Source organism: Ornithorhynchus anatinus, chromosome 2 (genome assembly GCF_004115215.2).
Source record: "Ornithorhynchus anatinus isolate Pmale09 chromosome 2, mOrnAna1.pri.v4, whole genome shotgun sequence".
Lineage (NCBI taxonomy): Eukaryota > Metazoa > Chordata > Mammalia > Monotremata > Ornithorhynchidae > Ornithorhynchus > Ornithorhynchus anatinus.
Window position 1 is genome coordinate 24,739,898 of NC_041729.1, and position 13,312 is coordinate 24,753,209.

At 52.8% G+C, this 13,312-nt stretch overlaps 1 protein-coding gene across 1 annotated transcript in view; it reads right to left on the reverse strand.

Annotated features, from left to right (window-relative positions):
• UBALD1 (UBA like domain containing 1) overlaps positions 1 to 13,312 on the reverse strand; it is a 33,958-nt gene that overhangs the window by 8,689 nt on the left and 11,957 nt on the right. The window lies entirely within an intron of this gene.

The following is a 13,312-nucleotide window of genomic DNA, read 5'->3' on the forward strand; positions in this document are numbered from 1 at the left end:
ACCGCTTGTCTGCCGTGTGACCGTGGTAGAAGTCGCTTCACTTCTCTGTGCCTCACTAACCTCATCTGTAAAACAGATATTAAGACCGTGAGCCTCCTGGGGCACATGGATTGTGTCCAACCTAACTTGTATCTATTCCAGCGCTTAGTACAGTGCCTAGCACATAGCAAGGGCTTAACAAATGCAATACTGTAAAAAATTAAAAAAGGTTCTCCACAACATAACACCCATTCAGGGCATTAGAATTCCCAGCTGAGACTGGTCTCTAATCAGCCAAGTTCTTGAAGTGCCTTTTGCCCACAAAGTACCAGGCCCAGGGGCTGCTCTTAGGGTCTTTCTAATCCAGGTGCCCTCGCCATGGGGGTAAGGGACCACTGCCCCTGGGGTTTCCCAGAGATCGGCCGATGAAGCTGTTGTTTTCACTCCCACAGCTTTTTAGGCTGGAGTTTCAGACTTGCTCACACCAAGGTCCGCTAAGGCCCAGGCCAACCCCAAAGATCGTTCTGCCCAGTTAATGCTTCTGAAATCATCCCTTCTGCCGCTCTCAAACCCAGACTACTTGCTCCGGAGTGCAGGTCTGGGAATCAGGAGACCTGGGTTCTAAACCCGGTCTGCTGCGTGACCTCAGGCAAGTCTTTTAACTTCTCTGGGCCTCGCTCTCCTCATCTATGAAACGGGGATCGAAAATCTGCTCTCCCTCCCCCTGGGAACGAGAATCCCCAAGTGGGCCCGGGACTGTGTCTGGTCCGATTGTACTGGATCTACACCAGGGTTGGGGTCATGGGTTCAAATCCCGACCCTGCCACTTGTCAGCTGTGTGACTGTGGGCAAGTCACTTCACTTCTCGGTGCCTCGGTTACCTCATCTGTAAAATGGGGATTAAAACTGTGAGCCTCACGTGGGACAACCTGATGACCCTGTATCTACTCCAGCGCTTAGAACGGTGCTCTGCACAGAGTAAGCGCTTAACAAATACCAACATTATTATGACAGTGGGTGGCACATGGAAAACGTTTAACAACTGCCAATACTACTGCTGTCAGCCCCACCCTCGAAATGAAAATTTGAAGAACAGGCCCAGCTCCGTTTAAAATTTCCCGGCGACATAACACTCCCCAACACCCGGCCGCTGCCCCCAGCTGCTGTGCTCTGTCTGCTGATGTCAGTCAGCCAACTGTATTTATCTGTTGCCGAACTGTACTTTCTGAGTGCTTAGTACAGTGCTCTGCACACAGTAAGCGCTCAATGAATGCGACTGAATGGATTTAGTGAGCGCTTACTGTGTGCAGAGCACTGTACTCAGTGCTTGGGAGAGTCCAATATAACAATAAACAGACATATTCCCTCCCCACAACGAGCTTAGAATCTAGAGGGGGAGACTGACATGAATAGAAATATTCAGCAACAACTCCACGGGAGGGGGTTTTCCGGTTTGGCCCCTGCCTTGTTTTCCTCACCTCCGCCAAACTTCCTCACCTCTGCCAAACTAATTCTCTTCCCCTCTTCAAAACCCTACTTACGGCTCACCTCCTCCAAGAGGCCTTCCCACACTGAGCTCCCCTTCTCCCTCTACTCCCTCTACGCCCCCCTTCACCTCTCTGCAGCTAAACCCTCTTCTCCCCCCATTTCCCTCTGTTCCTCCCCCTCTCCTTTCCCCTCCCCTCAGCACTGTACTCGTCCGCTCCACTGTATATATTTTCTTTACCCTATTTATTTTGTTAATGAAATGTACATCACCCTGATTCTATTTATCTGCTATTGTTTTAATGAGATGTTCATCCCCTCGACTCTATTTATTGCCATTGTTCTTGCCTGTCCGTCTCCCCCGATTAGACTGTAAACCCGTCAAAGGGCAGGGACTCTGTTACCGATTTGTACATTCCAAGCGCTTAGTATAGCGCTCTGCACCTAGTAAGCGCTCAATAAATACTACTGAATGAATGAGGTGATTTAAATCCTCCTCCACGGCAGGGCCAAGTGTCCTGATTAGATCAAGGGAGCAGCTTCATCTTGTTTTCAGCGACTCCTTTTAGAAGACCAGGGAAAAGAGGGAAGATGTGTTGGGAAGTGCTTGCCTCGGGCTGGAGGGGGCAGGAGGGGGAGCACCTGCAGGACCTTGACCACTGTGCTTCCACAACGGCATTCGCAGGGACAGCTGCCACTGTCCCTGGAGGGGGGTGGGCAGGGAGAGATAATGTTGGTATTTAAGCGCTTACTATGTACAGAGCACTGTTCTAAGCGCTGGGGTTGATACAGGGTCATCAGGTTGTCCCACGTGAGGCTCACAGTCTTCATCCCCATTTTACAGATGAGGTAACTGAGGCACCGAGAAGTGAAGTGACTTGCCCACAGTCACACAGCTGACAGGTGGTGAAGCCGGGATTAGAACCCATGACTTCTGACTCCCAAGCCCGGGCTCTTTCCACTGAACCACGCCGAGATGCCCCTCAACCCCCGGGGAACCCCCTCCGCAAGGGAGCTTCGGGGTTGCTTCTGGCTGCCATCGCCTCCGGATCTATTAAAACCTCCAAGGCGGTGAAGGCATGGGAAAGATGAGACCAATCGATCGCTCGACGGTATTTCCTGAGGGCTTGCTGTGTGCAGAGCACTGTAGAGCTTGGGTGAGTACAGCATACCAGAGTCGAAAGACACGTTCCCTGCCCACAAGGAGCTTGGAGTCTAGATGGATGGAGAGATTCACCCTCTCCCCAGGAAGCGGAGGGTGGGGTGGGGGTTTCTTTGTTTTGATGGCTGTCTCCCCCCCTCCCCGTTTCTAGACTGTAAGCCCAGTGTGGGCAGGGATTGTCTCTCTTTATTGCCAAATTATACTTTCCAAATGCTCATTACAGTGCTCTGCACACACAGCAAGAGCTCAATAAATACGATTGAATGAATGAATGAAGAGTAGGCAGATTTCTGGATTTCCAGATTTCCCCTGCTGCTGAGGCAGGGGAAGGGGGCCCTTGTCCAAGCCCTGAGCTTCAGGCTTGGAAGACAGGGTGAGCTCCTTTGCCAAAATAATAATAATAATGCTGTATGTTCAGCACTTTCTATGTGCCAGCCACTGTTCTAAGTCTGGGGTGGATACAAACAAATCGGGTTGGACACAGTCTCTGTCCCACATGGGGCTCACAGACTCAATCCCCATTTCACAGACGAGGGAACTGAGGCTCAGAGAAGTGAAGTGACTTGCCCAAGGTCACACCGCAGATACGTGGCAGAGTGGGGATTAGAACCCAGGTCCTTCTGACTCCCAGGCTTGTTCTCTATCCCTTAGGCCACACTACATCTCCAACACCCCTCAGATGGGGTGGGAGGGCAGAAAAGGGTTTCTCCCACCTTGCCCACTGGTAAGGCAAGCCGGCTTCTCGGTGGTCTGAGTGCAACTTGGAGGAGCAGCGTGGCCTCGTGGAGAGAGCCAGGAGTCCGAGGACTTGGGTTCTAATCCCGGCTTCACCGTGTGCGACCTTGGGTAAATCACTTGCCTCAGTTTCCTCTTCTGTAAACCGGGAATTCCAAACCTGTTCTCCTTTCTACTTGACTGTGGGGACCAGGGACTGTGTCTGGCCTGATGACCTTGTGAGTGTTGAGAGACCTTCCCTGACTATACCCTTCCCTTTGGGAAGCAGCGTGGCTCAGTGGAAAGAGCCCGGGCTTGGGAGTCAGAGGTCATGGGTTTGAATCCCGACTCCGCCACTTGTCAGCTGCGTGACTTTGGGCAAGTCACTTAACCTCTCTGTGCTTCAGTTACCTCATCTGTAAAATGGGGATGAAGACTGAGAGCCCCACGTGGGACAACCTGATTACCTTGTATCTCCCCCAGTGCTTAGAATGGTGCTCTGCACATAATAAGCGCTTAACAAATACCAACATTATTATTATTATTACTCCTCTCCCTTCTGCGTCGCCCCGACTTGCTCCCTTTATTTACACCCCTCCCAGCCCCACAGCACTTACGTCCATCTCTGTCACTTATTTATTTATACTGTCTGTCTCCCCCTCTGGACTGTAAGCTCGTTGTGGGAAGGAAATGTGTCTGTTATGCTGTTGTAGTGTACTCTCCCAAGCGCTGGTGACGATGATGGCATTTGTTAAGCGCTTATTATGTGCAAAGCACTGTTCTAAGCGCTGGGGTAGATACAAGATAATCAGGTTGTCCCGCGTGAGGCTCTCGGTCTTAATCCCCATTTAACAGATGAGGGAACTGAGGCCCAGAGAAGTGAAGTGACTTGCCCAAAGTCACACAGCTGACAAGTGGCGGAGCCAGGATTAGAACCCACGACCTCTGACTCCCAAGCCCGTGCTCTTTCCACTGAGCCACGCTGCGATGCTCTGCCCACAGCGCTCAACAAATATGACTGCCTGAATCTTCCCCGGTGCCGACGACGCTGCTTGACACATAGAAGGCGCTTAACAAATACCACCGTTATTATTATTTTAGGTATGACCGGAGCCAAAATCTGGGGTCCCACGAGGCTCGAGCCTGTGCCAAAGGAAGGAAGAGTATCCCTCTTTCCCCCTCGCCCCCATCAGAGCCTGACCTCCTGGGGCAGAATTATGGGCAAGTCGCAGGGGCTTGGGGCAAACCACTAAAAACCTCCCCCCGGGATGCGCCAGCCACCGGGGCGATACGCGTGCCAGGGCTGAGGAGGTCATCGCAGGTCTAGACTCTGGGCTAGTTGTAATAAAAGAAATGAAATCACATCTCTTGCGCAAATGTTGCAACGTGGAAGGAGAAACGATGTGAAGGGTCTGGCTCTGAACTGAACTCCCAACCCAGCTGCTCGGCATAAAACAAACCCCAAAAGACAAGAGAAAACGAACAACAGGAGTCCCTGAGCCGTAGCTCTCTTCAATCAATCCATCGATCGGTGGTATTTATCGAACCCTCACTCTGTGCAGAGCCTGTACTAAACGCCTGGCAAAGTAATGTTAATAATAATTAATATTGACACTGCTTGTTCAGCGTTTTCTATGTGCCAAGCACTGTTCTAAACACGGGGGTAGATTCAAGTTAATGAGGTTGGTCACAGTCCCTGTCCCACACGAGGCTCACATTCTAAATCCCCCATTTCCAGATTAGGTAACTGAAGCCCGGAGAAGTTGAGTGAGTTGCCCGAGGTCAAACGGCAGGCATGTGGCAGATCCGGGATTAGAACCCAGGTCCTTCTGACTCTCAGGCCCGTGGCTCTATCCACTACGCCATGGACAACCAGAGTTGGACTAGTGACAATACAGTAGAATTAGCAGACATGTTCCCTACCCATAATGAAATGTCAGAATATAATAGAGGGGTAGCAAATGGGAGTGTAAGTAACCATTCTGCTTTGGAATCACACTAATAATAATAATAATAACAATGTTGGTATTTGTTAAGCGCTTACTATGTCCCAAGCAGTGTTCTAAGCACAGGGGTAAGTACAAGGTAAATAGGTTGTCCCACATGGGGCTCACAGTCTCAATCCCCATTTTACAGATGAGGTTATTGAGGCCCAGAGAAGTGAAGTGACTCCCCCAAGGTCACCCAGCAGACAAGTGGCAGAGCCAGGATTAGAACGCACGACCTCTGACTCTCCAGTCCGGGCTCGTGCCACTAAGCCACGCTGCTTCCCCTAGTAGCCCAAATGTATATATCTGTAATTTATTTATATTAACGCCTGTCTCCCCCTCTAGACCGTGAGCTCCTGGTGGGCAGGAATGTGTCCGTTTGTTGTTGCAGGGAACTCTCCCAAGCGCTTAGTACAGTACTTGGCACACATTAAGCGCTCAAAAAATACGACTGAATGAATGAAGAAGAAGAAGAATGATGCCAGAACCCAACACACAAACGTATTCGTATCAAGATCTGGGAATAATTGAGTAATGGCGGGGTGGCTCCTGGAATTCAGACATCAGCTGGTTGTGGGCGGGGAACGTGTCCGCCAACTCTGTGGCACCGATTCCTCCCAAGAGCTCGGTACAGTGCTCCTCACCTAGTAAGCGCTCGAGAAATACTATCGATGACGATGCCGTCAGGAAGACAATTACTTAGTGACCCCTGTACAGAGGGAACTTTTTCAGGGAGGTTTGGAATCCACAACCTGTGGCGGCCACTTGAGCTTCGACTTCTCGATTAAAGTGCAGAGATGCAACGTTGGAAGAGAATAAGAAAAACGTCTTGAATCTACGACTTTCCAGCTGTTGTTTTTTTACACTCAATCAAACGGATTTAGTGCTAGCTAAGAAAATCTGGAGGGGAAAACAAGTGGAGCCTGGAAAGGGAACTGTGTACAATAACCACGTTATTTACATATCCCCTGTGTTTCTATAAATACATCTCATTCACACAGATCTATGTATAAAGTCACGTATAAAATTATCTATACACACACACACACATATAAAGCGTATACCTTATCGGGATCCATCCTGCGTCTACTGATTTACAGAATCAGTAAATCTGATTTGATGAAGCAAAAGGCACCACCGCTGACAACGTATTTGGCATCTTGCGCATCGCGTATCTCTCCCTTTAGACTGTGAGCTCACTGAGGGAAGGGAAAAGGTCTGCCAACTTGGTAGTATTATCCTCTCCCGAGGACTAAAGTGCAGTGCTCTGCATATAGTGAGCTCTCCATAAACGGGGTCACGGGTTCAAATCCCAGCTCTGCCACTTGTCAGCTGTGTGACTGTGGGCAAGTCACTTCACTTTCTGTGCCTCAGTTCCCTCATCTGTAAAATGGGGATGAAGACTGTGAGCCTCACAAGGGACAACCTGATTACCCCCGTATCTACTCCAGCGCTTAGAACAGGGCTCTGCCCATAGTAAGCGCTTAACAAATACCAACATTATAAATATCACGGATTGATCAGAAGGATAATTGAATATCTGGAATGGGCACGGGTAAGTATTCCACATCATCGAGGGACAGATGATAATTATAATATTAATAATGGCATTTATTAAGGACTTACTATGAGCCAAGCACTGTTTTAAGCGCTGGGGGGAGATACAAGGTGATCAGGTTGTCCCACGTGGGGCTCACAGTCTTCACCCCCATTTTATAGATGAGGTCAGTGAGGCACAGAGAAGTGCAGTGACTTGCCCAAAGTCACACAGCTGACAAGCGGCGGAGCTGGGATTAGAACCCATGACCTCTGACTCCCAAGCCGGTGCTCTTTCCACTGAGCCAGGGATCCAACAGAGAAGTAGGCCCGCGCTCTCTCCACTAGACAATGCTGCTTCCCCTCAGTGATTGGGAAGTGCACATTCCAAGCGCTAGCAGTGTGGCTCAGTGGCAAGAGCCCGGGCTTGGGAGTCAGAGGTCATGGGTTCGAATCCCGGCTCTGCCACTTGTCAGCTGTGTGGCTGTGGGTAAGTCACAACTTCTCTGTGCCTCAGTGACCTCATCTGTAAAATGGGGATTAAGACTGTGAGCCTCATGTGGGACAACCTGATCACCCTGTATCTACCCCAGCGCTTAGAACAGTGCTCTGCACATAGTAAGCGCTTAACAAATACCAACATTATTATTACAGTGCCCTGCACACAGTAAGCGCTCAATAAATACGATCGAATCAAAGTAGGAACGCGTGTCGGCTTTCCCCACGGAGAGGAAGTAGCCGTCGTCATCATCGGCATCAGAGAATCGGGATGGTCTAGTGGAGAGGGCCCGGGCCTGGGAGTCGGAGGACCCGAGTTCTAATCCCGGCTCTGCCAACTGCTCGCTGGGTGACCTGGGGCAAGTCACTTAACTCTTCCGTTTCCTCAGCTGTCAAATGGGGATTTAATATGCGTTCTCCCTCCTACTTAGACTCTCAGCCCGCTGTGGGACCGGGCCGGAGTCCAACCTGATTAACTCGTATCTCGCCCAGTCCTTCGCACAGTGCTCGGCCCACGGTAAGCGCTTAACGAATAATACAATAATGATGATCACGATACTGAGCACTTACTCCGTGGACTAAGTGGCTGGGGAGTACAATACAATGGTAAGTATCCGGAGGAAATGGGTCTGTGTGTGAGAGGCAGAGAGCGTGCTAAACACGGCCCTCTTTATGAAAAGCCGAGTGGCTCAGTGGATAGAGCAGGGGCCCTGGGAGCCAGAAGGTCATGGGTTCTACTCCCAGCTCAACCACTTGACTGCTGTGTGACCCTGGGCAAGTCACTTCACTTCTCTGGGCCTCAGTTCCCTCATCTGTAAAATGGGGATTAACTGTGAGCCTCACATGGGACGACCTGAATACCCTGTATCTACCCCAGCGCTTAGAACAGCGCTCTGCACGTAGTAAGCGCTTAACAAATACCATAATTATTATTCCCTGTGCCGGCCGCCTCATCTGTGAAGTGGGGATAAAGACTGTGAACCGGGGATAAAGACTGTGAACCCCACTGTGTCCAACCTGATTATCTTTTATCTACCCCAGCGCTTAGTTCAGTGCCTCAAACATAAATAGCATAAAGAAAAAAAACTAAAGAAGAAGAAGAAGACGGGGACTTCTTTTCCTACACCCTAGACCCACCACTGCCTCAATTATTCATGTTATATATATTCATTCATTCAATAGTATTTACTGAGCGCTTACTATGTGCAGAGCACTGGACTAAGCGCTTGGAATGTACAAATCGGTAACAGATAGAGACGGTCCCTGCCCTTTGACGGGCTTTCAATATATTGAGGATGGCAGTAGGTGACTGAATGTAATAGTACTAAAAACCGTGGTACGTGTGGGGCGCTTACCATGGGACAAGCACTGGGGTGGATACCAGGCAATCAGGTTGGACACAGTCCCTTGTCCCCCGCGACGGGGCTCACAGGCTAAGGAGAAGGTAGATCGGGGATTGACTCCCCACTTTGCAGATGAGGACACTGAAACCTGGAGAAGTTAAGTGGCTTCCTCAAGGTCACCCAGAGGGCAAGTGCTGATGCTGAGAATAATAATAATAATGTTAGTATTTGTTAAGTGCTTACTATGTGCAGAGCACTGTTCTAAGTGCTGGGGCAGATACAGGGTCATCAGGTGGTCCCACGTGAGGCTCACAGTCTTCACCCCCATTTTAGTCAAAGGGACTGTCTCTATCTGTTGCCGATTTGTACATTCCAAGTGCTTAGTACAGTGCTCTGCACATAGTAAGCGCTCAGTAAATACTATTGAATGAATGAATGAACAGAGAAGTGCAGTGACTTGCCCACAGTCACACAGCTGACAAGTGGCAGATCCGGAATTCGAACCCATGACCTCTGACTCCCAAGCCCATGCTCTTTCCACCGAGCCACGCTAGGTTCCCCCCTCCGGCTCCCCAGGCTTGTGCTCTTTCCACGCTAGCAAGCAATAATAATAATAAAATTATAGTATTTGTTAAGCGCGTACTATGTGCCAAGCCCTGTTCTGAGCGCTGGGATAGGTACAAGTTAGTCGGTCAGGTTGGATAGAGTCCCTGTCCCACATAGGCCTCGCTCTTAATCCCCACTTTACAGATGAGGTAACTGAGGATAAAAATAATAATGATGATGGTATTGGTTAAGCACTTAATATAATAATAATTATGGTATTTGTTAAGCGCTTACTATGTGCAGAGCACTGTGGTAAGCGCTGGGATAGATACAGGATAATCAGATTGTCCCACGTGGGGCTCACATTTTTTTAATCCCCATTTTTACAGATGAGGTAACTGAGGCCCAGAAAAGTGAAGTGATTTACCCAAGCTCACACAGCAGACAAGTGGCGGAGCCGGGATTAGAACCCACTTACCATGTGCTAAGCACTGTTCTAACCACTGGAGTAGATAACAAGGTGAGGGGGGAGCGTCGGACACGGTCCCTGTCCCACGTGGGGCCGGGAGTCTCAATCCTCATTATCCAGACGAGGTAACCGAGGCACAGAAAGTGAAGCGACTTGCCCAGGGTCAGACAAGCGGCAGGGCGGGGATTAGAACCCAGGTCCTTCTGACCCCTAGACCCCCGCTCTTCCCACTAGGCCACAGCGCTTCTCGTCCACCTATCGGTCGCGGCCGCCGGACCTCTCGGCCGGAATGCAACGGAGGGAAGGGGATAGTTTTCTAGTGTTTCCTCTTCCCTTCGGTGAAAAAGTGGGTCTCTGTTCCCTAAGGGTGGGTGGGCTCGCGTCTCCCTCCCGCTAGCCCTGGCTCCCGTTTGCGGTATTCCCGCCGTCCGCTCCGGACCAAGGAAAGAAGGCCGGTCACTGTTTAGCTTCAGATCAGAGGACGGAGATGCCTCAAAAGGCTCGGGCTCTGGCTCCGGGCCTTGCGCGTCCTGGCCCCGGAAGCAGTTGGACCGAGAGACCGAGGAGCCCGAGCTACCGTATTTTTAAACCGCGCACTCTGTCGGAGTTTTTCACGCCACCCCCGCCGTCCCCTGACAGATCACTTTCCTAATCCACCCAGGGCGGATCGGCCCCATCGATCGATACCCGGCACCGAAAACGGAGGAGAAAGAGTCGGAGGCATCAAACCCCCGCGTCAGTCCCTCCGGCCGACTGCGGGTGCCCGCTTCCCCGGAGCGCCGGCAAGGATCAGAGCCAGAATGACAGTAATAACGTCGGCCGGGCGTTCAACAATAACCCGGTGCTGGCCTCGGTTTATAAACACAAATCGCAATCAGTTCAGGGAGTCTGATTTAGGGAAGGGCCCCGTTTCCCCCTCTTCCCGAGACACCACGAGGAGCAGCGTGGTTTTCTGGATAGAGCGGGGGCCGTGGGGACCCGGGAGGGATGGGGGGGCGTCCAGTCTTGGCTCCACCACTTGTCTGCAGAGTGGCCCTGGGCAAGTCATTTCGTTTCTCTGGGCCTCAGTTCCCTCATCTATAAAATGGGGATTCACGACCGAGCCCGTGTGGGACCGGGGACTGTGTCCAACCTCCCAAGCTTGGATCCCCTCTGCTAGACTCTAAGTCCCGTGTGGGCAGGGACTATCTCTGTTGCTGAATCGAACTTCCCAAGCGCCTAGTACGGTGCTCCGCACCCAGTAAGCGTTCACACGATACGCTTCGATGCGTGAATATTTCAGCGCTTAAGAGAGCGCCGGGCACACGGCAGGCGCTCATCAAATACCATTTTTTAACAAACGGCACCATTAACGGCTCAGAGCTGGAGGGGGATCTCGGGGAGACTGCACTGGCAGTTTGTTCACTCATTCAATAATAATGTTGGTATCTGTTAAGCGCTCACTATGTGCAGAGCACTGTTCTGAGCGCTGGGGTAGATACAGGGTAATGAGGTTGTCCCAGGTGAGGCTCCCAGTCTTCAACCCCATTTTACAGAGGAGGTAAACTGAGGCGCAGAGAAGTTAAGCGACTCGCCCACAGTCACGCAGCTGACAAGGGTATTTACTGAGCGCTTGCGGTGTGCAGAGCACTGGGCCGAGCGGTTGGGAGTGTAGAATGGGGCGAGGGAAGGAGGCGATTCCTGTCGGTCCGGAGAGCTCACGGTCCTGGGGTGGGGGTGGGGGGGGTCCGGGCGTCGATAGAAATCGACGGGCATCAGTAGAAATAAATACGATCAGAGGCATTTGAAGGGGGTCATTCATTCGGTCGTATCGATTGAGCGCTTACTAGGTGCTGAGCACCGGACTAAGCGCCTGGAATGGCCAACTGGCCGACTGAGGGAGCCCATCCCTGCCCGAAGACGGGCTCGCCGTCTAAACGGGGGAGACGGACGGCAGCGCGCAGGGGTTGGAAGGCGGTGAGGCCGGACACTTGTTGGACGCCCCCTCCCCTCCCGGGGGCCGGGCCGGACAGGCGGCCACGGCCACAAGGGGGCGGTGCGGCCCGCAGGGGGGGAAATCGAGGCGGGATAGAGGGGGGGCTGGGGAAGGCGGGGCGTGCACCTCCTCCTCCCCCCCCCCGGGGCCGCCTCCTCCGCGCCGCCCTCCCTCCCTCGGTCCCCCGCCCCCGGCGAAGGCCAGGACGATGGTGCAGCCCCAGGGCAGCCCCCTGCCCCGGGGACACAAACACACAGGCTGCAAACCACCTCATTCATTCCGTGGTATTTATTGAGCGCTTACTCGGTGCAGAGCACTGGACTAAGCGCTTGGAATGGACAATTGGGCAACAGAGAGGGACTATCCGGGCCCCATGACGGGCTCTCAGTCTAATCGAGGGGGGAGACGGCCGGGCAGCCGCTGCGACCCCCTCTCTCGGACCCTTGACTTTGGGGAAGAAAAGAAGGAAAAGTGGAAAAGGCCCCGGGGACACGTGATCCCCCCGGAGCCCGGCCGGGGGCTATTTAGGGAGCGCTCCCTCTGTGCTGAGCGCCGGGCCCGACCCCTGCCACACCACAGCCTCCGGCCCGACCCCCCGACCTCTGACCCCTGACCTCTGACCCCGGGCCTGCGGAGGGAGGGAAGGAGGGAGGGAGGGGCGGGGAAAAGCGGGTCCCGGCCTTCAGGAGCGCAACATGGCACCGACGCACCGCCACACACACACACACACACACACACAGCGCTTAGTACAGTGCTCGGCACGTGGTAAGCGCTCCATAAAGGCTACCGAACGAATGACGAACACACACACCATCACACGTACACACAGCGCTTAGCACAGCGCTCTGCACGTGGTAAGCGCTCCATAAAGGCTACCGAACGAATGACGAACACACACCGTCACACACGACACACACACAGCGCTTAGTACAGTGCTCTGCACGTGGTAAGCGCTCAGTAAAGACCGTCGAACGAATGACGAACACACACACCACCCCACGCCAGACCCACACCACACACACACACACACACAATCATACCCCACGGCAGACTCACACACACCCCCATCACTCACGTCAGACACACGCCATCACACACACATATAATCACACACACACACAATCCCACCCAGGCCAGACACACACACACACACACACCATCTCACGCACACACAATCCCACTCCCGCCAGACTCACACACGCCAGACACACACCATCTCCCCCCGCCCCCCAATCCCACCCACGCCAGAATCAAACACACACACCATCTCACGCACACACAATCCCACTCACGCCAGACTCACACCCTCTCCCCCGCACGCACCCAATCCCACCCACGCCAGACTCACCCGACACACACACACCATCCCACCCACGCCAGACACCCACCCACCCACCCAATCCCACCCACGCCAGACACACGCCATCTCACCCCCAATCCCCCCCACGCCGGACAGACACCCACGCCAGACACCCACCGTTTCACGCTCGCCACACACCCCACCTCTCTCCCCCCTCCCCCCCAATCGTACCCACGCCGGACACATGCCAGACCCACCATCACACACACGTACGACCCCCCCCCCCCCCACGCCGGCCACCCACCATCACCCGCACA